This window comes from Stenella coeruleoalba, assembly GCF_951394435.1.
Source record: "Stenella coeruleoalba genome assembly, chromosome: 19".
Classification (NCBI taxonomy): Eukaryota; Metazoa; Chordata; class Mammalia; order Artiodactyla; family Delphinidae; genus Stenella; species Stenella coeruleoalba.
Window position 1 is genome coordinate 37,471,604 of NC_137165.1, and position 24,766 is coordinate 37,496,369.

General features: G+C 41.4%; 1 protein-coding gene across 3 annotated transcripts in view; it reads left to right on the forward strand.

The window, feature by feature from the left end:
• Window positions 1–4,341: 4,341 nt before the first annotated feature.
• SPOP (speckle type BTB/POZ protein) overlaps window positions 4,342–24,766 on the forward strand; it is a 66,751-nt gene continuing 46,326 nt past the window's right edge. For all 3 annotated transcript variants that reach the window (XM_079903973.1, XM_079903974.1, XM_079903972.1), the window contains exon 1: window positions 4,342–4,511. The gene's annotated coding sequence lies outside the window, so the exon portion shown is untranslated. The remainder of the gene's footprint in view (window positions 4,512–24,766) is intronic.

Genomic DNA, 24,766 nt, shown 5'->3' on the forward strand with positions numbered 1-24,766 from the left:
CCCCTGTTCTCAGTCCTGCGGTTTGGTTCATAGGGGAGACACGCTGGCTGGCTATTCCTAACCCTCCTGACCCACTCCCCGCAGCCCTCCCACTTACTCTGTGTACTCCAGCCACACTAATTTTCCTTGAGTTTCTCAAAAACTCCATGTTCTCTCTGGCCTTAGGATCTTTATCCGCCTGGCCTGCTTTCCTTCCTCGTTCCCCTTCTCCACGCTCTTTGCCTACTAACCTTCCTTTCATGCTTCCAACCTTCTTTGACATTCCAGACAAGTCTAGGGTTTTCTGTGGTACATTCATTCATTCAGTATGTACTAAGCACCTTCTGTCCATGTGTCAGCACCGTGCTGAATGCTGGGACATTATGGAGGCAAAAGAAACAAACAGGCTGGAGCCAACAATTGATTAGGAGAGATTGATAATAAACAAGTAAATACACAAGACAATTACAAATTATTGTTAGTGTTGTAAAGTGGACACCGTGGCAAGCGAGACCTTTCTTCGTTTCCCTCCTCACCGCCCCTCCCCCCTCTCCCATGGTGGTCAGGGCCCAGGATGTGGTCTAGGATTAGTCAACAGGGTGCTGCTGCCTGGGCTTTGGGTTTGCAGCCTCAGGCACACAGACGAAAGAAAGGTTAAAGGTCCTTTTGCAACGGCAGCAGCCGGAGCCATGTGTCTGCTGGTGGCACTTTGTGGCAGTGCCCAGCGGTTGGACCTCCTGGCCAGAAGGTCCTACTAAAGAAGGTTGTCGTTCTTCCTCCACCAGCCCTTGGTTTCTGCCGAATTTCCAAGACTGATTCTTCAGCTCCTGACAATTCTGGGAGCCAGAGATATTTCTTCAGTAAATTCCAGTTGGGGCTGATATAGCCAGCGTTGGGGCAGTTCTTACAACCAGAAACCTGACTGATCTGTGAGGAAACAGACCCTGAGGTCAAGGAGCTTGCTCAGGGACCCTGGCTAGCAAGTGTCAGTGTTCTGGCCGAGAAGCCCGTGCTGCTCTCTTTGATTCCATGCTTCCTGAAGAATTCTAAAGAACGGCATAAAGGAAAGGAGCACGGACGGCACACCGATTAGAGTGAGGCTTGAAGACCAGCAGGCATGTGAACACTTACCCCCAAATCCACATTCAGTAATACATCCGTAAATAAGTGGGGTCTATTCTATTCTGTGTAGAGGGACTGTGCTATGTTCATATATTATTTCAGTTAATCCTCACAACATTATGATATGGTGAGCATTATTTTCTCTATTGTTCATATGGAAAAACAGGCTCAGAGAACCTCGTCCAAGTTTATATGTAGAAAGCGATAGTGCTGGGTTTGAACTTGAGTCTCCGAGGTGGCTGGAGCTCATTCATTAAGCCACAGCTGCTTCACTATGAAATTTAATCAATCAATAAATGTTTCATCGCTGCCCATTTTCTACTAAACCCCATCACAGCCCTAGCACAACCTCATCAGTGTGTTCTTGTTGGTATGCTTCCTTGAGTGTGGTCTTACATCTGTATCCCAGGGGGTGTCATCTGTCACTTTAGACAGGACCATGCCCCTACTAAGGATCTTCCTTCCTGAATTTCCACCTCCTATCCAGGCACTCATCTTCTATTCATTCCTGCCTGCCTCTACCTCCCCTACACCTTCAAGGGAAACCACACCTTTGCTTATTGGACTGTAAAATGGAGCTGAAGATCCTCATTGGCAGAATAAATACCAGACGTCTAGGGGTCTTTGGGACAGATTCCTTGCCCAGACCTGGCTCGTGATGGCCAAAGAACACTTTGTCATTTGTGTTTTGGATTAAGAAAACAAGTTCTGTGTGTTTCCTACCATCACAAAGAGCAGTGAATTGAATTGGTACCATTGTAAGGTTGATTGTTGTTGCACAGATAAAAAGCCTCATTAAGTCCCTCGTGAGGGGAGAGAAGAGGGGGTTCCTTGCTTGTTGTGAAACAGTAAATGGAGGAAATAATGAAATAACTGCACTTCCTCCCCTCCCAAACCTCATCAAGAGGCTGGGTGAGTTTTTAATTAGTGCTGCGTTTTCAATAAATCCGTATCTGTACGTGGTACTGATTCTTTCCTGGATAAGGAAAGATAATAATGAGAATCCTATTTTTCAGCCCCACACTAAAGGGATGCCTAGTGTATTTAATCATGCTGTAGAAATCCTGGCAGCTTTCTCTGAGCCCAGCTTCTGCTCTAATTACATTTCTAGATTTTAGTAAATTGAAAGGGAAAATGTAGGAACAAAATAATTAAAACTGAAGAGGAAGTGCATATTAAAAAGGAGAAGCTGTTTAAAATTCTTCCACACAGTGCTTCCAAGGACATCTACAGTCATTTAATCAGATCCACACCAAATCAAAGTCCTTTGTACAGAGGCTGGTGGGATCACATCTCAGGTGGGCGGTATGGTCCCCACAGCAGAATGGGAGCCTCGTCACACCAGGCTACAGATGGAGATAGGACTCTTATGTCCTTCTACCTCTCTGGAGATTCAGGGCCAGCCTGGACAAGCTGCTGGCGCAGACTCACCAGCTCTGAGGAGTCACTTCCCAGGTCCCAGGCAGAATCTGACTAAACTGTAATGATGAGCCCCAGTTGTAAGGTAGCTAAAGTATGTTGTCCGTGCCTCCAGTTTCCTCCTTCTGCACCCCTTCCCACCTCCATGCTCCTCCCTCCAAGCAGTACCCCTTTTCTTTCTTCCCTGCCATCCTGTGAGATCTGAAGTCAAAAGAACAGGAACTGAACAGTTTCAGTGACACCAGGAATCAGTTACTTGTAACTGGTTACTGGGTTGCCTGGGGGGCACTCTGATTCTTCCCAAGGACCAAAAACCTCGCTGGCTTCAGCTAACAGAATGAAATATTTGCTGCTGCTGCTGAGTGAAATCTAATTGGAAAGTTTCAGGCACCAGCCTAATAGGTGACGAAAGTGCTTTTTGTTTTCAGTGGGGCAGGCACCGTAACCACATCACTGTTGAATTTAGGATCTCCATTTCTTGATCATTTTGGCTGAAATATGGGTTGAGCAAGCTTAAGGAGTTTAGAGTGTTTTGTCTGTCATTCCTAGGACATTTTAAGCTGTGGGATTGTAGGGTGTGCTTGCATATTTGAAAGTGGAAGGCAGCCTGGCACTGTCACAGCCTCCCCGGTGGCTTTGCTCATGGGCTCCCAGCTTTCCCTGCTGAACAGACTCACCAGCCACCCAGAGCCAGGATGCATGTGGCAGGAGACAGTCCCACAGAAGCAGAGCTTCCGGTAGCTATCCCCAAGGCAGGGCCCACACTTTGTCACCCCACGACCCATAGATTCATCTGGTTGCTCCTTTGGATACGATGCCTTCTCGTGCACTTGTGTGCGTGTCTACGTAATGGTATAATCTCAGTATGGAAAAGAGACAACGCCTGTTCCAGATTATTTGGCTTGATTCAGTAAGAATAATTTTTTTACAGTTGAAGCTAAAGGAAAGAATTGTAACAATAACAAATATCCCATCACTGACATTATGACTCTAACATAATAACGTGGAGATGACTTTTTTCTCCCAGGGCCAAGATGCTCTGAGACTTCCTGGTTTTTTTTGCCGGCACTGCACTGAATGCGGGATCTTAGTTCCCCGACCAGGGATTGAACCCATGCCCCTTGCAGTGGAAGCGTGGAGTCTTAACCACTGGACCACCAGGGAAACCCCTGAGACTTTTTTCTTTTACTCAACTCAGGAATCAACCATAGCCCTTGGGGAGCTAGGATGTGAGACCAGTTGGGGACCCAGGTGTCCAAGACAATAAATTGTCACTGAATCAGCTTCCTTTCAGTTAAGCCACCTATATGCCTGCCTTCCCTCAAAAGAACGGTCCTTCTCCTTTCTGTTTCCAAATGCTCAGTTTTATGTTACTTAAAAGAGTCTCTAACATCATCATAAAGTCTAAAAAATATTTTACTTACAGTTGGTTAGAAAAAAATGAGGTAAAGTCGTTAGTAAACCACACCCTGCTTGCAAGTATAAGTTGCTGTTGTTAAATGCCTTTATTGTTACGGCCACCCCACTCCCACTCTTGGTGTGCCTCTATTTCGTCCTCGCACCTCCGCGAAGCCTGCCGCGCTCTGCACGCGACCCCCTCCGAGTTCCCGCCTCTTTCTTCTCAGGCCCCTCCTTCCCCTCAAATCCTCGGGGCCTGGTGAGAACCGGGACGCATGCGCACTAGGGAAGGTAGGCGGAGTCTTGAAGCAGAGGGAGGAGAGGCATGAGAACCCAGAGAGGGGAGGGGAGGGGAGTAGAGGGGGCGGAGGCCGTGCGGGGTGGGGCCTGGCGGGTACGCGCTCGCTGCGTCGACGTGCTGACGCCATGACGCCCCGGCTGGTGTGTTTCGGTGTGTGTGTGTATGTGTGAGTGTGCGCGCTCCGAGTGTGTGTGTATTTGTGTATCGGCGGTTCCGCAGGTCCCGGATGTTGCGGACAGTATGAGGCGAGTGCAGGGGGACGGGGACCAGCAGCTGTCGCCGCCGCTCTCAGGTGAGTGGGGGGAGGAGAGTCGAGGAAGAGGGTTGTCCTGTCGGAGTGGGGGCGGGGCGTCTCCCTTAAGGGGTGACTGACCCCCCCACACTCCCGCCCCCCCCGCCGCCTCACATAACTCTTCTCTGCCCCGTTTCCCACATGCCGGGTTACGTGGCCCGCGAATGCCAGAGCCTAATCAACCGTAAACGCGCCCCCGCCTTCGGCCCCCCCCATAATTTTCCCAGCCCCATCCCCCTTGCCAAATAGTGAGCTGTCGCCTGCGGCGAGATGGGTGACTGCGCATGCGCGAGTGTGAACGAGCCAGGGGTGCTTGTTCGCTGCCCTCGGGGCGCATGCGCATCGCTGTGTTGCAGGGACCTGCGGGATAAAGAGACCCTTGACCACGCGCCTGCCTTCTTCCCGGGCAGTGGGCTAGACTTGGTGCCAGATAGTGAGCCTGTTGCTTTTATCCAAAAGGGAGAATTTAGATTATTTAAGGGAGTTTATGGCAAAGCACCGTTCGCATCTTGTGTTGTCCTAGAGACTCCCAGGCTACAAACGCCTCCCAGAGCCAACGTGCCCCACGCTGACCCTTCTTTTGAAACTGTCACTGCAGCTCCTAGTTCTAGCATTATTTTTCTTTCCTCGGATACTCCCATCGTCATGTTGTATCTTTAATGCAAACTTCCCCTAAATTTAGGAGTAGGTGCCCCAACCCATTCAATTATTCTGGCAGGGGATTTTGGTAGCCTTTCTAAGGAGGACTAGGGTCATAAAAACGAAAGTAAGGGGAGTTTTCGTTTAGTAAAGTTATTTATTATTCTCACAGAACTAGATAAAGAGCGAAGGGTATAGGGCTTAGAATAGTAATTGTAAATCAAGACGTCAGGGTTCTCTCATCTCCAGCCCTCCTACTTTGTGTGACCTATTTGCCTCTTTTTTGGTAAAAGATCTTCCTTAGCGCTTTCGTTTTAGCTGTACATTATTGATGCTCTGAACAGCACATGAAAACAAAAGCAATCTGAAACTACTGGTGGACAATAAATTACCCAGTGGACGTTTTAATTTTAAGTAACAAGAGTGGTGTTTCTTTCACATTTGCAAATAACAAAGAGCAAATTTTTAAAAATTAACTTTAAGGTACAGTAATATTTCAGTGATCTAGAACCAGGGTTTTCAGTTGGCAGATTACACGTGGTCCCTTAATTTACTCCTTCCTGTGTTGCCACTGCTTTGGATACTTGCTGCTTCTTACCTCTGCCATCAGAACAGAGTGAGGAGTTAATAAACTGTTACAAGCAAAAGGTTTGCTGAATAGCATTGAAATGAATAACTAAATTGTTGGGGGTGTGTGTGTGCACATTTTCTGTGTTTTTCAGTTGTCTTTGCCAACCTTGTCTCCTATCTGGATAACTTAGGAATGGGACATATTAGTGAGCCTTATTTTCTCTTCTCTTTCCTTTGTGTTCTTTCTTTGGTATTCGCCTCTCAAGGCTTTTTTTTTTTTTTTTTTTTTGCTGCCATTCTTAACTCTAGGACCTTATGTTCTTGGGCCTTAAAGTATATATATATTTTTTTCACTTCTCCATTTAACTCTGGCCTTCTCATAGTTCAGCTGCCTTTTGTGCTGTTTTCTGTTGCCATGGTTACAGCTGGAGCCGAGAGAGGACACAGAGGAAGCACAGGAATTTGGGGGGGCATATATTTTCTTGTGTCCTGTGAAAGAGCTGGAGACTCATCTTTTTTTTCCTTGTGTGAAGACTGAGGAGTGTAAGTTATTGTGACAGCTTCACACTTAGGCTGGGGGTGGCTGGTGTCCATTTGGTACTTTGGGACTTCTCCTTTTAGAGCTCTTCATAGTGGTTAGTTTGGTGCTTGGAGATGTTTAATGTTGCCTATGTCCAGACTTCCATCAGGTAGTCTGGTAAAATCTTGTAGTAAAGCTATGGAGGTAATAAATGTCCATTTCTCTTCTCAGTAGGCTTCTGTCCTGTAGGATGCTTTGTTTTTATCTGATTGAATTCACTGAAGTCTCATGTAAAATTTTCATGGTATGAAGACATGAAATGCTTTTAGGTTAAGATAATATTAATTACATAATTCGAACTGGTGCAGAGCCATGTTTAAAAAAATAACTCTTTAAATGGGTAACACATGTACATACATATGAAATAAAACTCAAACGCTACACAGAGAGAGGGAAGAATCTTTCTTCTCCTGTCCTCCTTTCATCGTTCTAGTTACCTCCCTCAAAGGAAATTATTGTTACCTGTATTTTGTTTACCTTTCGAGAGGTAATGCTTTTATAAGCATATACAACTATGTATTCGTTGGTATTTTGTTTTTATTTGTTGTTTATACAAATAAGATACTGTACCCACTATTCTGCACTTTGCTTTTTTTACTTAGTATATCTTGGCTGTCATTTCATGTAGTACATAGAGTACCTCTCCCATTTTGAAAGATGGCAGATACTCCACTGTATAGATGTACCGTCATTCAGCCAGCTCTTATTGGATACTTAGGTTGTTTTCAGTGCTACAATTAACTCCTTGTATGTACTTTTTATGTACATGGGTGTCTGTTGGATAAATTCCTAGTGGAAGGATATATGCGTTTTTAATGTTGTTAGATATCGCTAAGTTGCTTTCCATGGAGGTTGTATTTATATTCCTGCCAGCAGTGTATGAGTCTGCCTCTTTTCTCACCAACACTGTATTATCAAATTTTAAAAATCTTTGTGCAGGGGACTTCACTGGTGGCCCAGTGGCTGAGAATCCACGCTTCCACTGCAGGGGGTATGGGTTTGATCCCTGGTCAGGGAACTAAGATCCTACATGCCGCACGGCGCTGCCAAAAAGAGAAAAAAAAAAAGTGTGCACTCTTTTGTCTAAGTTTTTAAAGTTCATTATGTAGCTTGTTAAGATTCATTACACCCAGGAGTTGTGGATAAATACTGTCACTGTTTTGCAGATGGGGGTGGTGGTGATAGACATTGTTGGACTGAAGAATAATGAGAATAAAGTTGTATGCCTGGGTAACACGGGAAATCCATTAACAACGCTAGGAAGACATGTAGAACCTATATTCTAATTTCTCCCTTTAACTCTTGCTGCTAGTTTCTCTATGTGAAATTCTGTAAGCCCATAAGTGATGTTTGATGATCTCTTTTTGATAGCAGTGACTCAAAATTGTTTATACGAGCGAACTGCCATTCTGTTGAGGAGTTGGAAAGCTAACCCAGTTAGTTAAGGTGCTTTTCTGAGTGCCTGCACAGAATACTGCTACTGGTACTTTTATTTTTTTTTTGATTTTTATTTTATTTACTTTTTTTTTAATGGGATAGTTGTTTTACAATGTTGTGTTAGTTTCTACTGTGCAGCGAAGTGGAGTTCCCTGTGCTATACAGCAGGTTCTCATTAGTTATCTATTTTATACATATTAGCGTATATATGTCAATCCTGATCTCCCAGTTCGTCCCACCATCCCCCCACTTGGTGTCCAGACGTTTATTCTCTACATCTGTGTCTCTGTTTCTGCCTTGAAAACCGGTTCGCTACTGGTACTTTAAAAAAGTCTGCTAGGGGCTTCCCTGGTGGCGCAGTGGTTGAGAGTCCGCCTCCTGATGCGGGGGACTCGGGTTCGTGCCCCGGTCCGGGAGGATCGCACATGCCGTGGAGCGGCTGGGCCTGTGAGCCATGGCCGCTGAGCCTGCGCGTCCGGAGCCTGTGCTCTGCAACGGGAGAGGCCACAACAGTGAGAGGCCCGCATACCGCAAAAAAAAAAAAAAAAAAAAAAAAAGTCTGCTAATTGCAGAATTTGTGCTTCGCTATGACCTCTGAGAAAATAGAAAAGAATTAAAAGATGTCTGTGCTGGAAGGAGCTTACAGTTTTATTGGAAAACCAAATCCGAATGTATCAAATTATAAGAGAACGATTAGAAAACAGAACACGAACAGAAATATACTGTGCTACATGCTGAGAGGACTTTGTAAAGAAGCGATTAAGATTTAGAGGCGAGGTCATTTGGAAGGCCTTCCGGGAGGAAGTACATTTTGAGCCCCCCCCCCCACAACTGCTTAAGTGAAAAATTTTAAACATACAGAAAAATTGAAAGAACAGTACCGTTATCACCTTTATACCAATTATCCCCTAGATTAAACAATTTTTCATGTTTTCTGTATTTGCTTTATCTATGTATGTGTCTTTACATATAATATATAAATCTTTATATTGTAGATATCATGACACCTTAATACTTTAATGCTTTACTTTAGATGCATCTTTTTAAAATAAAAACATTGTTTTAGTTAATTGTTCTTACATTGTCACAGCTGAGGCAATTAACAATACTTTCCTAATACCATCTGATACCCAGTTCATGTTCAGATTTTCCCAATTGTCTCCAATGCAACGCTTGTTAGCTATTGGTATTTTTTTCTCCAAACATGTCTCTTTAGTCTCTCTTTTTTTTTTTTTTTTTTTTTTTGCGGTATGCGGGCCTCTCACCGTTGTGGCCTCTCCCGTTGCGGAGCACAGGCTCCGAACGCGCAGGCTCAGCAGCCGTGGCTCACAGGCCCAGCCGCTCCGCGGCATGTGGGATCTTCCCGGACCGGGGCACGAACACGTGTCCCCTGCATCGGCAGGCGGACTCTCAACCATTGTGCCACCAGGGAAGCCCTAGTCTCTCTTTTTTTTTTAAAGTCTTTATTGAATTTGTCACAATATTGCTTCTGTTTTTTTTTTATAAATTTATTTATTAATTTGTTTTTATTTTTGGCTGTGTTGGGTCTTTGTTGCTGCTCGTGGGCTTTCTCTAGTTGAGGCAAGCAGGGGGCACTCTTTGTTGTGGTGTGTGGGCTTCTCACTGTTGTGGCTTCCCTTGTTGCAGGGCACGGGCTCTAGAGTGCAGGCTCAGTAGTTGTGGTACACGGGCTTAGTTGCTCTACGGCATGTGGGATCTTCCTGGACCAGGGCTCGAACCTGTGTCCCCTGCATTGGCAGGCGGATCCTTAACCACTGCGCCACTAGGGAAGCCTCCTTCTGGGTTTTTTTTGTTTTTGTTTTTTGGTCACGAGACATGTGGGATCTTAGCTCTCCGACCAGGGATCGAACCCGCACCCCCTGCATTGTAAGGTGAAGTCTTAACCACTGGACCGCCAGGGAAGTCCCCTCTTTAGTCTCTTTCTCAATCTAGAACCCTTTATTTAGGAGCCATGCAGTACTGCCTTTTTGAAGAGACCAGGCCATCTGTCTTGTATAACATATCACTTCTGGAATTTTCTGAGTGTTTCCTCACAGTTTCATTTAATTTGTTCCTTTATCTCTGTATTTCCTACAAACTGGCAGTGAAGTCTTGGTTAGATTCAGGTTAAACATTTTTGGTAATAATACTTCATAGGTGATGCTATGTACCTCGTATCACATCACAGTAAGAGAAACATCATGTCATAATGTCTGACTGTTAATGGTGATGAATTTGTTTGTTCAAGATCATAAATACCAGCTCTCTCCACTGTAAAGACTCTTTTCCCCTTTGTAATTAGCAAGTAATCTGTAGAGTGGTGACACTTTGGCGTGATAGTGTTTTACTTCTCCAGCAACCTTTCACCTTCTGATGATGATCCTTGCCTGAATCAGTTATTTATTTGGTTATCACAAAATGGTAATTTTCGAATTCTGCCATTCCTTTGCCTTCCATCTTCTGTAAAGATTTCCCTCATCAGTTAGGAATAAATCATAATTTCTTCCCAAAAGTTCAGGTAAATTCTTAATTTTCCCTTTAGCAATTTTCTGAACAAGGAGTTGGTATACCTTTAATGATAGCAAATGAATTGTTTCTTTTTCTTGCTCTCTTGGTTTTAGTATCATTATAAACGCGTGGATTTTAATTTAGTCTATGTTTTACCAATAATTATAGCCGTTTTTTGATTCTCAAAATGTCCCATATTTGACCTGTGGGAACCCTTAAGCTTGGTGTCTGAATGCTTCTAGTAAAAGAAGTCCCTGGATCATTTTGTATTTTTCTTGTCTCAAATGTCCCCTCACCTCACCTCTGTACATTTATATATACATTAATTACGTTTTCTTCCCTTTTAATAAATTATGTTGTTCATCTCCCTAGGGAGTTTCTGGCACCACATTCTAAAAACTAAAGGTGCCTTTCTTTTAACACAATGCACCTAGTGTTTGACTCACTTCTGTGCCACTGGCATTGCTGGGTTCTGAATCTGAGACCTCACAGATTTCTTATCTTGAATAGTCTTTGTGAAAGACAGGTAGTATCTCTGAAGAGGGCATTGCTTTCCACCCCGACATCGTTAATATAAGGTTAGCTATAGAGGACACTGGGGAGTTTCTTCTCTCATGAGCAACCTTGCTTTTTTTCTGAGATTGAAAGGTACACAGGATGAAATTTAGAAACTGATAATTTGTATGTAGTATCTTGGGGATATGGGGTTTTGATTGTTATAAATCTTTGTGTGTATATGTATATATGTACAAGTATGTGTTTGTCTTTCCTCCCTTTTCCTCAATTACACACATTTCTCCAACACAGTTGGACTGTTATGTAAGATTATGCTGTAATAGCATGTTTTTTTCATTATCACTAGATTTCATCATAAAAAAGAGACAAATTTTTCTTAATTAGGGGAAATTTTCAGATAGGCCGTGAACTCTGATATCTAGCTGTCTTATCACAGGTTGTGGAACAGTGCTGGATCCTGTGGATTTTTATCGTGTACTATGGACTCAGAAATGTTGATGCATCCACAGTGTTTTCTGAAAATCCATCACACTAATGAAGGATAATATAAATGAAAGATACAGTGGAACTACATTCTAAAACTGTTTTGGGGCTAAACTAATTCCTGCCTTAGCAGAAAATGATTTATAAGATTCTTACCGTTTAGTGGTATTTTGAGTAACTTACTGATTTCAAGTTACTCAGAGCCTGACGATAACAGTATTCTGATATTTATCTGAAATTCATTTTTCTTTTTACCATCTTGTCATATTTACTTTCAGATTTTATAAGGTTATTCTTAACCTAGTTTCATAACAATACTGCCTCCATATTAAATTCTGGTTGTGTATTCAGGGAAGCACACCTGTTTCTTGTGTTTGTTTTCAGTCATGGTGAATCACTCTGAAAGGCTATGCTGATACATTTGCTCCTAAGATCCAGTAGCTTCTTTTACTTTTGTTTTTGACAAGCTCCCATTATAGGAAAAAAGATTCTGAAGTTTAGCCTCTTTAGGGAACACTTGGGCCTTCATGCTTACAACTATGGTCATGTTTTAATAGAATTGGCAGGAGTTGTTTAGTTGCTCTGTGTGGCAGAGTTGGTCATGCTGCTTTGGGAGAGCTGGATGCAGACCGCAGAATGGGAATTTTACATTCAGACAGTAACTGTTGCTTGACCGTGAAGACCTTTATTCTTTTTTTTTTTTTTCACACTTAAAAGAATTTTTATTTTATTTATTTATTTATTTTTGGCTGCATTGGGTCTTCGTTGCTGCGTGCGGGCTTTCTCTAGTTGCGGCGAGCGGGGGCTACTCTTCGTTGGAGCGCACAGGCTTCTCATTGCAGTGTCTTCTCTTGCTGCAGAGCACGGGCTATAGGTGTGCAGGCTTCAGTAGTTGTGGCACGTGGGCTCAGCACTTGTGGCTCGTGGGCTCTAGAGTGCAGGCTCAGTAGTTGTGGCGCACGGGCTTAACTGCTCCGCGGCATGTGGGATCTTCCAAGACCAGGGCTCGAACCTGTGTTCCCCGCGTTGGCAGGTGGATTCTTAACCACTGCGCCACCAGAGAAGTCCCAACAACTCTTTTTAAAAAGTTTTTTTATTTTTTGGCCACGCCGTGCGGCATGCCGAATCTTAGTTCCCTGACCAGGGATCAAACCCACACCCCCTGCAGTGGAAGCGCAGAGAGTTAACCACTGGACCACCAGGGAAGTCCCAGAGACCTTTATTCTTTTTTTTTTTTTTTTTTTTTTGCGGTACTTGGGCCTCTACTGTTGTGGCCTCTCCCGTTGCAGAGCACAGGCTCCGGATGTGCAGGCTCAGCGGCCATGGCTCATGGGCCCAGCCGCTCTGCGGCATGTGGGATCTTCCCGGACCAGGGCACAAACCCGTGTCCCCTGCATTGGCAGGCGGACTCTCAACCACTGTGCCACCAGGGAAGCCCTAGAGACCTTTATTCTTGACTGTTGCTTTCTAAGAAGCTGTTGGCATAAATCTTCAGGCTGTGGCACCAGCTACATCAAAGGAGGGCTTGCAGTAGTTCTCTGAAGACCTCTGATTCCTCCTATCAATCTATTTGTTTGTAAGAAAAAAAAGATGTATATGTAATCATTCATCTCCTTAATTTGAGATTTACATAATCCTTTTCTTGGTGTTTGGAAACAGGTACTACTTTCTGTTTCTATGATTTTGACTACTTTTAGATACTTCATATGGGCGGAATCATGCAGTATTTGTCCTTTTGTATCTGGCTTATTTCACTTAGCATGATGTCTGTGAGGTTCATCCATACTTTAGCATGTGTCAGAATTTCCTTCCTTTCCAGGGCTGAATAATACTTCTTTGTATGTATGTAATTACATTTTGTTTATCCATTCATCCACCAATGGACACTTGGGTTGCTTCCACCTTTTGCTGTTGTGAATAATGCTGCTCTGAACATAGGCGGGCAAATATCTCTTTGAGACCCTGATTTCAATTCTTTTGGGTATATACCCAGAAGTGGAATTGCTGAATTATATGTTAATTCTATGTTTACCTTTTTTAAGGAAGCTCCATACAGTTTAATGTAGTGGCTGCACCATCTTACATTCTTACCAATAGTGCACAAGGGTTCCAGTTTCTCTACATCCTTGGCAACACTTGTTATTTTCTTCTTTTTTAAAAAAATAATAGCCATCCATAATGGGTATGTTTTAATTTGTTTTTGTTTTTGTTTTTGTTTTTTGTTTTTTTTTTTGCGGTACACGGGCCTCTCACTGTTGTGGCCTCTCCTGTTGTGGAGAACAGGCTCTGGACGCGCAGGCTCAACGGCCATGGCTCACGGGCCCAGCTGCTCCGCGGCACGTGGGATCTTCCCAGACCGGGGCACGAACCCGTGTCCCCTGCATCAGCAGGCAGACTCCCAACCACTACGCCACCAGGGAAGCCCCTAATTTGTTTTTTTTTTTTTTTTTTTTTTTGCGGTACGCAGGCCTCTCACTGTTGTGGCCTCTCCCGTTGCGGAACACAGGCTCCGGACGCGCAGGCTCAGTGGCCATGGCTCACGGGCCCAGCCGCTCCGCGGCATGTGGGATCTTCCCAGACCAGGGCACGAACCTGTGTCCCCTGCATCGGCAGGCGGACTCTCAACCACTGCACCACCAGGGAAGCCCCCCTAATTTGTTTTTTAACTTTATCTTTTATTGAAACTAAATTTAAACTTTAAAGTAGGATTTTTTTTTTCCTTTATAGTGTGTGTTTCTTGTGAGGTAATAGTTACATCCTGTATTTTCTTCTACAAGTTTTAAAGTTATGCTTTTCACATTCAGGTTTCTAATCCACCTGGAATTTATTTTGATGCTTGGTGTTAAGTAGGGATCTAATTATTTTCATAAGGATAACCCAAAGTAGGGATTTAATTTTCTTTCCATAGGATACCTGATATGCCACCATCATTTATTGAATAGTCATATTTGCCCCCTACAACTTGAAATACCACCTACATGTTTACAAATATATGAGGATTTGTGTCTGTGTTCTCTATATTCTGTACCATTGGTCTATTTACATATCTTGTGCTGGTACTACACTGCCTTAATTATCATAGCTTTATAATAGTTGTTCATATCTGGTAGGGCAGGTCTCATTACCTTGTTCTTTTTCTGTTCAACAACCTCTCTGAAAAACCCTGTCAGATTGGTGTATTGCAGTGAAGCCATTTGCTGTCTAAATTGTATTGACATGATATATAATGGTCTTCTCCAAAAGAGAGAAAAAAATCAAGCCTCCCTTATCTGCAGCTGGTCATTAAGTTTGTCTCTTATTCTGAATGAGCCGATAATTTACATTCAATTTTTAGTTTTGTTGGAGTGATAATTTTTTTTTTATATGGGAATATGGTCTTCAGATGGAGGAGAATCTTGTTATAATTTGTTGTTTCATACAAGGACACCAGATGAAACACTTCTGGTAACGGCATTGAGGTTCTGTGGTGTTAAGGCTTTCTTGATCATAAGGAAAAGAAGCCTATTTAAAATAGCTCATATAAAAGATTTATCAGAAGGAAATAGCTGTCGTCGAATCCAAGGAAAAGGTGAACGGCAAGGCTTCAGAAAGGGCTGGCACCAAAACAGTTCCAAGTACAATACTTCAGCAGTTAGAGTTAATGGAGTCTAGTGTTCCACCATAAACAGACTTCAGTATCCATGAAGCTTAATTCAGATTCCTGAGCAATATCTGATTTGGTCAGTCTAAGGCTTGATTTCCCCTGGGCCAGATATCTACCCCAGGTTCAACTCTGGTTGAGGATACAAAAAACAATTTGGGGTTGGAATCAGAGGCAAATTCTCTTAAGCAGTGTTTCTCAAAACTTTTTGGTCTCAGAACTCTTTACACTTTTTTTTTAATATATATTTGTTTTATTTATTTATTATATGTTATATTTGGCTGCGTCAGGTCTTATTTGCAGCACACGGGATCTTCACTGTGGCATCTTTTGTTGCGGCACGCAGGCTTCTCTCTAGTTGTGGCGAGCAGGCTTTCCCTAGTTGAGGTGCGCGGGCTTAGTTGCCCCGCAGCATGTGGAATCTTAGTTCCCTGACCAGGGATCGAACCGGTGTCCCCTGCATTGGAAGGCGGATTCCTTACCACTAGACCACCAGGTAAGTCCCTCTGGACACTCTTAAAAATTATTGAGATTTTCTTTATGTGGTTTATATCTAGTGATAGTTACTAAATTAGAAATTAAAACAAAAAACATGAAAAAATATTAATTACTTAAAAAGCTATCATATTAACACAAATAATATATTTTTATGAAAAATAACTTAAAAAAATTAGAAGAGTGACATTTTTAGATTTTTGCAAATCTCTTAAATATCCAGCTTAATAGAAAACAGCTAGAATCTCATATCTGCTTCTGTATTCAATCTGATGTGATAAATTGTTTTGATTGAAATACATGAAGAAAATATGGCCTTAAAGGACTTGTAGTTGGAAAAGGGAGGAGTATTTTCAGACAATTGTGCATATTATTCTCTGATACTACACCAAAACTTGATAATTGGTAGTTTCTTCACAAGTTAGGCTGCAGTGTGGAATCTGAAATCATACGATGTTACTGTTACATTAAAATTCATTTACATGAATTTTATAATATCATGATACATGATTTTATAATATCATGCATTGGTTGTTTAGGAAATGTTGGTTCATTGAGTTAAGCAGATCTTCCAAATGACACGTTTCATAATATAATACCAAAAAACCCACATTAGCTAATATCACTGTCCTTCTTATCAGAAAAATTTGTAAGTATTGGGCATCTATTAAGCAGCTACAGTATTTCCAAAATTTTAATTTTTGATTGAAAGCTTGGACTTTATCATTGGCAACAAGTACTATCAATTGTTTTCCTTGAAGGGACGGAATCACTTCATTTTCAAGAAAATGCCTGCTAAATATTCATGTCTGAATAACGACAGTTTGCCCTTTGTTCCAAGTAAAAGTAGTGTTCCATGAAAAAAGCAGTTAGTTTAGCTCACTAATCAGAGTCACAATTGCTTTTCCTGGAGACAACCAATGTACTATCCCGTAGAAGTGCTTTTTGCGTACTTCCCATTTCATCACGCAGAATATTTAAAAGACCTGTACAAGGGCTCAGATTTAATAAAATTAGTAATTTTTATTGCTTCATCAAGAACATTTTTAAGTGAAATTGACTTTTTAAAAAGATCACTAGTCCATGATGGTAAAAGACACACATAACTCTAGTACAGTTTGATGCCGTCACCTTGATTTAAGCTAAGGCATCCACAGTTATACCCATTATTGATTTTGTATCACCAGTGCAAATGCCAACACAATGAAAAAGGCAGTAGTTTCTTAGTATTATGAAAATAGTTTCAACTTAACAGACTCAATGAAAGGGGCTTTTCAGGGATCTCTGAACTACACTTCGGGAACCCCAGTGGGTAGGGAAACAAAAGTCTATTATTTGAGGTACAACAAGTGTTTCATGGTAGAGTTTTACTGGATTGCTGGTAGTGTTACTTAGCATCATTTAACATGATGTAGAAATGAGTGGGATACTTAAAAGATCATAAAAAGTTTCAGATTTCTTGTTGAACAGAAATATTTTCCTAGTAATTATCGTTTTCAAACAGCAGAATTTAAGGTATTCAGATTTTTAGCCAGATAGTCTTTCAAATATGTCATAATCTTAGGGTAACCCATTTTAATATGGCATATGGAATTTATGTCATCATAGTAGCACGTGCAGCTTAACATTTTTTTCAAGCAGTTGAGTACATTAAAAAATCTGAGCTCCAAAAATTACATTTGGGAAGATCTTGCCTTTTCAGAAAAAGCATGGAAGGGAAGGTTAAGGCTAGGAATCTGCTATTTCAGCTTTAAGTCTTTTCGGTCATTAAAGAGTCTTGTGAAAGAGGACACCCCCTCCCCCCAAATTTAAATATGTTTTATGACAGAGAAGGGGGACTAGTGGTGTTAACTGACTTCATTTCAACAAATATCTATTGAGTAATTATAAGCAAAAGAGTTTGTAAAAGGTGGGGGAGGGTATGTTCCGAAATGAGTGGGGAATTAAACCAGTATTATGTGTTTTGGTGTTTAGAAGAGGAAGAGGGACTTCCCTGGCGGTCCAGTGGTTAAGACTCCTCACTTCCACTGCAGAGGGCACGGGTTCGATCCCTGGTCGGGGAATTAAGATCTCACAAGCCCCATGGCGTGGCCAAAAACAAAAAAAGAAGAGGAAGAGACCATTCAATTGGGAAAGTTAGGGTGGGAGGACTATCTTTGTGAAGGTTACATTTGAGCTGGGTTTTGAAGGGTAGGTATTTTAAAGGCTGGAATTTTGATAGGCAGGAATAAGAAGGGAATTCAGGCAGAAGGAATGTCATGAGTAAAAATGTGGAGGTGAGGAAATGCAGTGTTAGTATAGGGTGCGTACTGGAAATAATGAGCAGTGTAGTGTAGCTGAAGCAAAAGACACATGGGAAAATAGGAGCAAGACAGGAAAGTAAATTGGCCCAGAACGTGGGAGGTCTTCTACCAAGGCCAGGCAGTTCGGGTTTAATGTGGTGAGTGATGGAGAGACTTTGAAAGTTTTTGATTGAAACAATAACATGATCAGAGTGTGCTTTCAGAAAATGTATTTGACCTCAATCATTTATTAACTCATTCATCTAAAAATTTTTAAATTGCTCTGTGCCACTTAAGCATGAGGAATGCTGTATATAGTGGTGAACCAAACAGAAAATCCCTATTCTCATGGAATTTACATTCTAGGAAAGAAACTTCAACAAATAAACAAAATATAATTACAAATTACTGTAAATGTTATGAAGGAAAGGAATAAATTACTATGGGGGATAATGGGAAAATTAAATTTAATTGAGGAATCTGGGCAGGCCTTGCTGAGGAGTTAAATTTTTAATAGAGTACCTACCTTGTGCCAGATGATGTTCTAGCTGCTGGGGATGTAGTTAAGGAACAAAACAGACAAACATCCCTGCTCTCATGAAGTGCATATTCAGGCAGTAAACAAGATAAATAAAATATATGTTATGTTAGAATGTGGTAAGTCCCAAGGAGAAAAATAAAGCCAGAGAAAGAGATGCTGAGCGTTGAGGTGGAGGTGGGGATTGCAATCTTCGATAGAACGGCCAGGGAATGTCTCACTAAATCACTACAATAGTAATATTTGAGTAAATATCTGTAGAAGTAGAAGGTGGAGGAGTAAACCAGAAACTCCAGGCAGAGGGAGTAGCAAGGGCAAAAGCCAGGAGGAATGTATGTGCCTGGCATGTTCAAGGCACCAGCAAGGAGGTCAGGATGGGTAGAGTTAGGTGAACAAGGGAGAAAGTAGTAGAAATAAGCTTGGAGTGGTTCGTAGGAGTCCAGGACCTGTAGAGCAGAGGGTGAGCCCTTAGCTGCATGCCAGAACCACCCGGGGAGCTTTTAAAGCTCCTGAAGCCTGGGCTGCACCTCATACAACCTGAATAAGCATCTTTGCAGGTGGAACTCAGTGGCAGAGGGAATGGAGAGAAGTAGATTATTTGAGAAGTATGTCAAAGAAAATCTGTTTAATTTTAGAGTGAATGTGGGGGTTTAGGGAGAAGAAAGTGTCATGGATGACTCCCAGATTTCGGGCTCAAGTAATTGGATGGGTAGAGGTGCCACTTACTGAGATGGGAGTGGGAAATAGGAATGGGAAGAGTAGGTGTGGGATTTGGAGGGAAGATCAGAAGTCAGGAGTTCAGTTTTAGACATGTTAAAATTTGAGATGTGAATGAGGCTGAGTATAAATACATTAAGTAGGCAGAAATGTGAGTGGAGCTTGATGTAAAGTCAGAACTTGAGGTGATAAATTTGTATATAACCTGCTTGTTGATGGTCTTAAAAGTATCTAAATGACATCATATAGGATATATTTGATGGGGAAGGAACTGAAGGTCTGGGAAGTTTAGCCTGTCCCAGTAATTTGAATAAGAATTGGTGCTAGTGTGAACTAGGATGGGGGCATTGGGACTAGAAAAGAAAGAGTAGGTTGGAGGTTTGGGGACCTGTGGAGCCTGTATGTAGTGGGGATGGGCAGTAGACAAGGAATGAAAGATAGCTTTAAAAGATGTCAGTCAGGCCTGGGTGTAATGGTCGGTCTGTTAACAGATATAAAATAGTCAGGAGGAACTGGTTTGGGAAAAAAGATAGTGTTTGGCTTTGCATATATTGACATTTAAGAGAGGCTGCTTAGCAGGCAGGCAGTTTAATCTATTGCACTGGGTTTTGGAAGAGCAGGTGAGCTTTGCAACATAAATCTAGGTTTTATTTACATAAGATTGGTTCACCATGGGAGTGGAAACATTTTTGAAAACACAACATCCAAAGTCTTTATCATGACCTGCTGGGCCCTCTGTGATATCATCCCTTCCAGTTTCTTCTGCAGTTTTCCTTTGTGCACCATGTTCAAGCTGCACTGGCTTTCTTCCTGTTCTTCCAATGTGCCCAGCTAGGTCCTCCTTCAGGGCTTTTGTACTTGTTTTCTCGTCTTGAGTGTTCCCTTCCTCTTGGTAGATGGAATAGAAGTTCAGAGAGAAAAATTCGGAAGTTAACATCTGGGAAGTAGAAAAAATTCCAAGAGATCCTTGCTAAGGTATGAGAATGTCAGTGAGCATCTGAAGTGGAATGGCTGTGGGAGCCATTGGAGTTGAAATCCTGTCAACAAAAAGACACAGAGTACCATCTTGGTCTTCATGTACTCCAGTATTCACATCTGTTGATTAGAGATGCTAACTCAGTGGACTTCCCCTCTGCCTTGTTGGTCTGATGATGGGGTGTTGGTGGTGGTCATCGTCACTGACCTTTGGAATATAACTTGACTTGACGATGACTTGACTCATTGCCGTCCTGTCACCACTTATGGAGATGTCTGTCCTCTGAATAGGTGAAAACTTCCTTCAATGAAAATTATTGGTAATTATTTCAGAAACTTCTGGCGTGAAGAAACAACATGAAAACAGCAGGGAAGTTGATTACATGTTGACTTTGATACATTGTTAAGGATTACTCTTCATGAGCTAGTGTGTCACTTCTTAAGTGGTAAATAGTTGTATGTTATTTCAAATCTACACTATATTTTTTGCAGAGTGAAAAGATTTGCTTTTTTCTGATTATTAAATCATGGAGAAATAGGAAAAAATAGAAACAACTGTAAAATTTTCATGTCATTACTAATACTCTTTTAAAGTAACTACATAGAAATATGTTGTATGGATGCATCATATTTTATTTGGCCTGTTCCCTCCTAATGAACTTCCTTTTTCTCCAGTTTTTGCTTATAAATTATGCTGTGATGAATCTTTATACACTGATCAGATTGATTCCTTAGGATGGATTCCTAAAGTGGACAGAATTGCTGTGTTGAAGATTATGCAATGTTCCATATTTTCCTAATTATTCTTTTAATATCTTTATAGTTGAAAAGATATTTAAACAACATTAAAGGACATTTTTTAAAATTAATTAACTAATTATATATTTTTTGGCTGCGTTGGGTCTTCGTTGCTGCACGCGGGCTTTCTCTAGTTGCAGCGAGTTGCGGTGCGCGGGCTTCTCATTGCAGTGGCTTCTCTTGCTGTGGAGCATGGGCTCTAGGTGCACGGGCTTCAGTAGTTGTGGCTCATGGGCTCTAGAGTGCAGGCTCAGTAGTTGTGGCACACGGGCTTAGTTCTCCAAGGCATGTGGGATCTTCCTGGACCAGGGCTCAAACCTGTGTCCCCTGAATTGGCAGGTAGATTCTTAACCACTGCGCCACCAGGGAAGTCCCCAAAGGACATTTTAATAAAGGAAAAAAATCGATTTTAGCCTTTTACCAGCTGTTTTCCTCTTCTCATCTAAGTTGTTCTGTTTTGATTTTTAAATACCTATTCCATGTTCTCACTACACCTACAAAAAAGAGAATTTGGGGGTAGGGAAAAACACATACAAAGAACAATTACAATTCTGGGCATCTTATATTATCAGATAAGGGATCCTAAGTAAAATTTTTAAGTGCTAAGAAGTGACAATAAATATGATAGGAATTCAGAGTGAACTGAGGTGATTAGGAAGTGCTTCAAGGCAAGGTGGAACCTGACCTGGATCCAGAAGAGTAGTATTCAGATACGAGGTAGGAGAATGTTCCTGGCCTTCAGAATTGTATGAACAAATTTGAGGAAGGTGTGTATCAACTGACAGATAGGCTAGAGTATGCGGCTAGACTAATTGGAAAGGAGGGTTCATGTTGTGGTGCAGTGGAGAGGCTTCTATTGGAGTTAAGTTATATTCCAGAGGACTGATTTTATTTTTGGTACATCTGAAGTTGTACAGTAGGGAACTTTAAGATAAAGCAGATAGGTGGCCCAATTTAAGCAAACTGAATAGTCAATTTTTTGCAAGAAATATAGGTTATTTATTTATATAAGTGAATTATTTAAATAATGAACTTCCCGTAGATCTTAAAAGTTCTTATCACATACACACACACACACACACATTTTTTTGGTAACTGTGTAATGATGGATATTAGCTAAACATATTGTGGTAATCATTTCACAATATATATGTATATCAAATCATTATGTCGTACACCTAAAACTAACACAGTGTTATATGTCAGGTATATCTCAAAAAAAAATGAACTTCCCAATACTTAAATATTCATTTTATTATATAGTTTGACAGCATGTTGCAACTTTTGTGGATCTCAGTTTCTTCTGTAAAATCGAAGGGTTTAGACAGGGTGGTTGCTGAAGTCTTCTGGCACTTGAGATGATTACATAAACTTTCAAGAATACCTTGATTTTATGAAATAAATTGGCCTGCAGTTAGGCTGCTACCCACTTCCAGCTCCTTAGGCACAATAATGCACCCCCATGTCTGTGGGAGCACAATCCTCAGTTGGATGATCTCTCGTGGCTTACCAGGCCTAGACCGATTAAACTCATTTGTTCTCACCTTTTACTTCTTTATAACATTTAGAGACTTGCATTTGAAAGAATTTTGTGGCCTAAGATTGAGCCTCAAATGGATGCTGTGAGGTTGATCATATCCAGGTGCAATTTTGGATATAAATCTATAGGAAAAATTACATTCTAAAGTAGAATGTTAAGGATTTCTTTTTTTACTGTCTGTTTTGAATTATTTACACCACTTTTCACCTCCTTTAGTGTGGATAATTGAGAACTGACTAGTACTTTTTAAAACTCAGACTCTCTCTTTAAAGTACATAATCGTGTTAAAGCTAATTTGTGGTATACTTCAAGTATCTCCCTCCTAGCATCACATTCTTTTCACTGAAGCATATTTGACCAGTGTTGCCTTTTAGAGGGAACCAAGGTCATAAGCTGACTGACTAGCTCTTCGGACAAGCCTTCTCAGGATGCTGTTAACTTTTTTGGGCCTTTAGGATTTAGGATCCATTCCTCAGTTTTTCAAGTAAACTTGTTTCTTCGGTGCGCCAGAGTTGACTGGTCTCAGAGAAAAGTGGCTAGCCAAACTCACATTGGGCTGACAGGTAAACCAGAATGACGTTTTATTAAGGTACATGGTGAGGGTTTTATTAAGGTACATTGAGGGGCAGTCTTTTCCATGACCTAGAAAATGTGTCTGCTCAGTCCCTTCCCCTCCTAGTGTCAGAGTATTATTAAAAAACTAGGCGCTGTGGTTGAGAATCTGCCTGCCAATGCAGGGGACACAGGTTCGAGCCCTGGTCTGGGAAGATCCCACATGCTGCGGAGCAGCTAAGCCTGTGCACCGCAACTACTGAGCCTGCGCCCTAGAGCCTGCGAGCCACAACTACTGAAGCCCACGCGCCCTCGACCCCGTGCTCCACAACAAGAGAAGCCACCGCAATGAGAAGCCTGCACACTGCAACGAAGAGTGGCCCCTGCTCACCACAACTCAGAAGACCCGTGTGCAGCAATGAAGACCCAAAGCAGCCAGAAAGAAAGAAAGAAAGAAAGAAAGAACATAGCTGATGTTTCCCGAGCACTTATCGTGTGTTAGGCTCTGCGCTAAGCGTTTTACTTGTATTTAACTCATTTAATCTTCACAGTAACTTTATGATGGAGGTATTCTTACCTGTGTTTTACAGGTGAGGAGTCTGAGGTACAGGGAGTTTTTTTGAGTATTAATAACTTGCCTGAAAGCATATATTTTGTTCTGTATTCTGATTTTGGTGGTTGTTACATGTGAATTCTGTCAAAAATTTTGTACACAAAAAGGTAAATTATACTGTATATAAAAATGCTAAATACATAAATAAATGCATCCAGAGTTCTGTGGATACTTTTGTATCCTTTTAACGGGATCTGTTTAGAACTTTTTATAATGCCAGAGTCTCATATTAACAAATTTTTCTAAACTTTCCCACCAGTTCTCTGACCAACCTGACAAATAAGAAAATGGGTGGATTTAAATTTATCCGTCCTCCCCCTACTTCGGTTATCTCCTACTTGAAGACAGAGGGGCAAGAAAGGGTCTGAAGAGTCTACAGATTATACTGACCCAGTCTTCTTTTCCACCAATAAATTGTGAATGATTTTTCCCCATAGATATCTACAGTATTTTTTAAAATAATTGTAAACAATTTCTTTTTGAATGTTTTCATCTCCTTCAAGTATGGTAGGGATTGAAATAAAGGTTATAATTTCATTCTAGAATAAAGAATGAGGATAACAGTATCTTAATGCCAAGAATAACAAAAATATTTTGAATTAGCTAAATTAACAACAGTTGGGAAAGTCAAAGTTTATAGACATGAGATACTTATAGGAGTGATTGGGTTAATTATAAATTCTGTGGCAGTCTTAAAGACACTGAACATGTAATTTCAATTTTTGATAATTTGTTATGCAGCAGTGGAAAACGAAGACACCTCCCTTCCTCCGCTGGCCTGTGCCTTGACTGCTGTGCCTTGTTTGGAGCGCGTGCTCATTAAAAACTCATACAGTGGGGGACAGAAGTCAACTGCTGCTTACTTTTGGAAGTCATTTGTATTACATGATCTGACTGGATGAACTTTTCTGGCAAGTATGGGCAGTAACCAATAAGTATGCACTTTGGTTATCAGACTGTCTACCAGCCAATTATGACCAGTTACTTACGTCATAGTAGTTTGCCATTTAACACAGCAACCCTACTAATAGTGGCTTTAGTTTGTTCCTGACAGTGTGTGCAAACTCAGTGTTAAATTGAGTGTCTTTGATTTTTGGTTTAGTTTCAGGTCGTCATTTTTCTGTCTTAATCCATTGCCACTTAATACCAATCTCAAGTCCAAGAAACAGATTCTTGTGTGTCTTGGAAACTGTAGATTGTATTGAAGGGCGTAATTGTTTCATCTCAGTCTGAGGCCTGCCTCCTTTATTATGTGATTGTAATATTTGTTTTTTCTGTAGTTTATAATTTTTATTTGAAAACTGTTAACCTAAAATTTTTATCTTCTAATCTGTGGAGTTCATTCTGGTAGATAGGACGTTGAACTCCATTA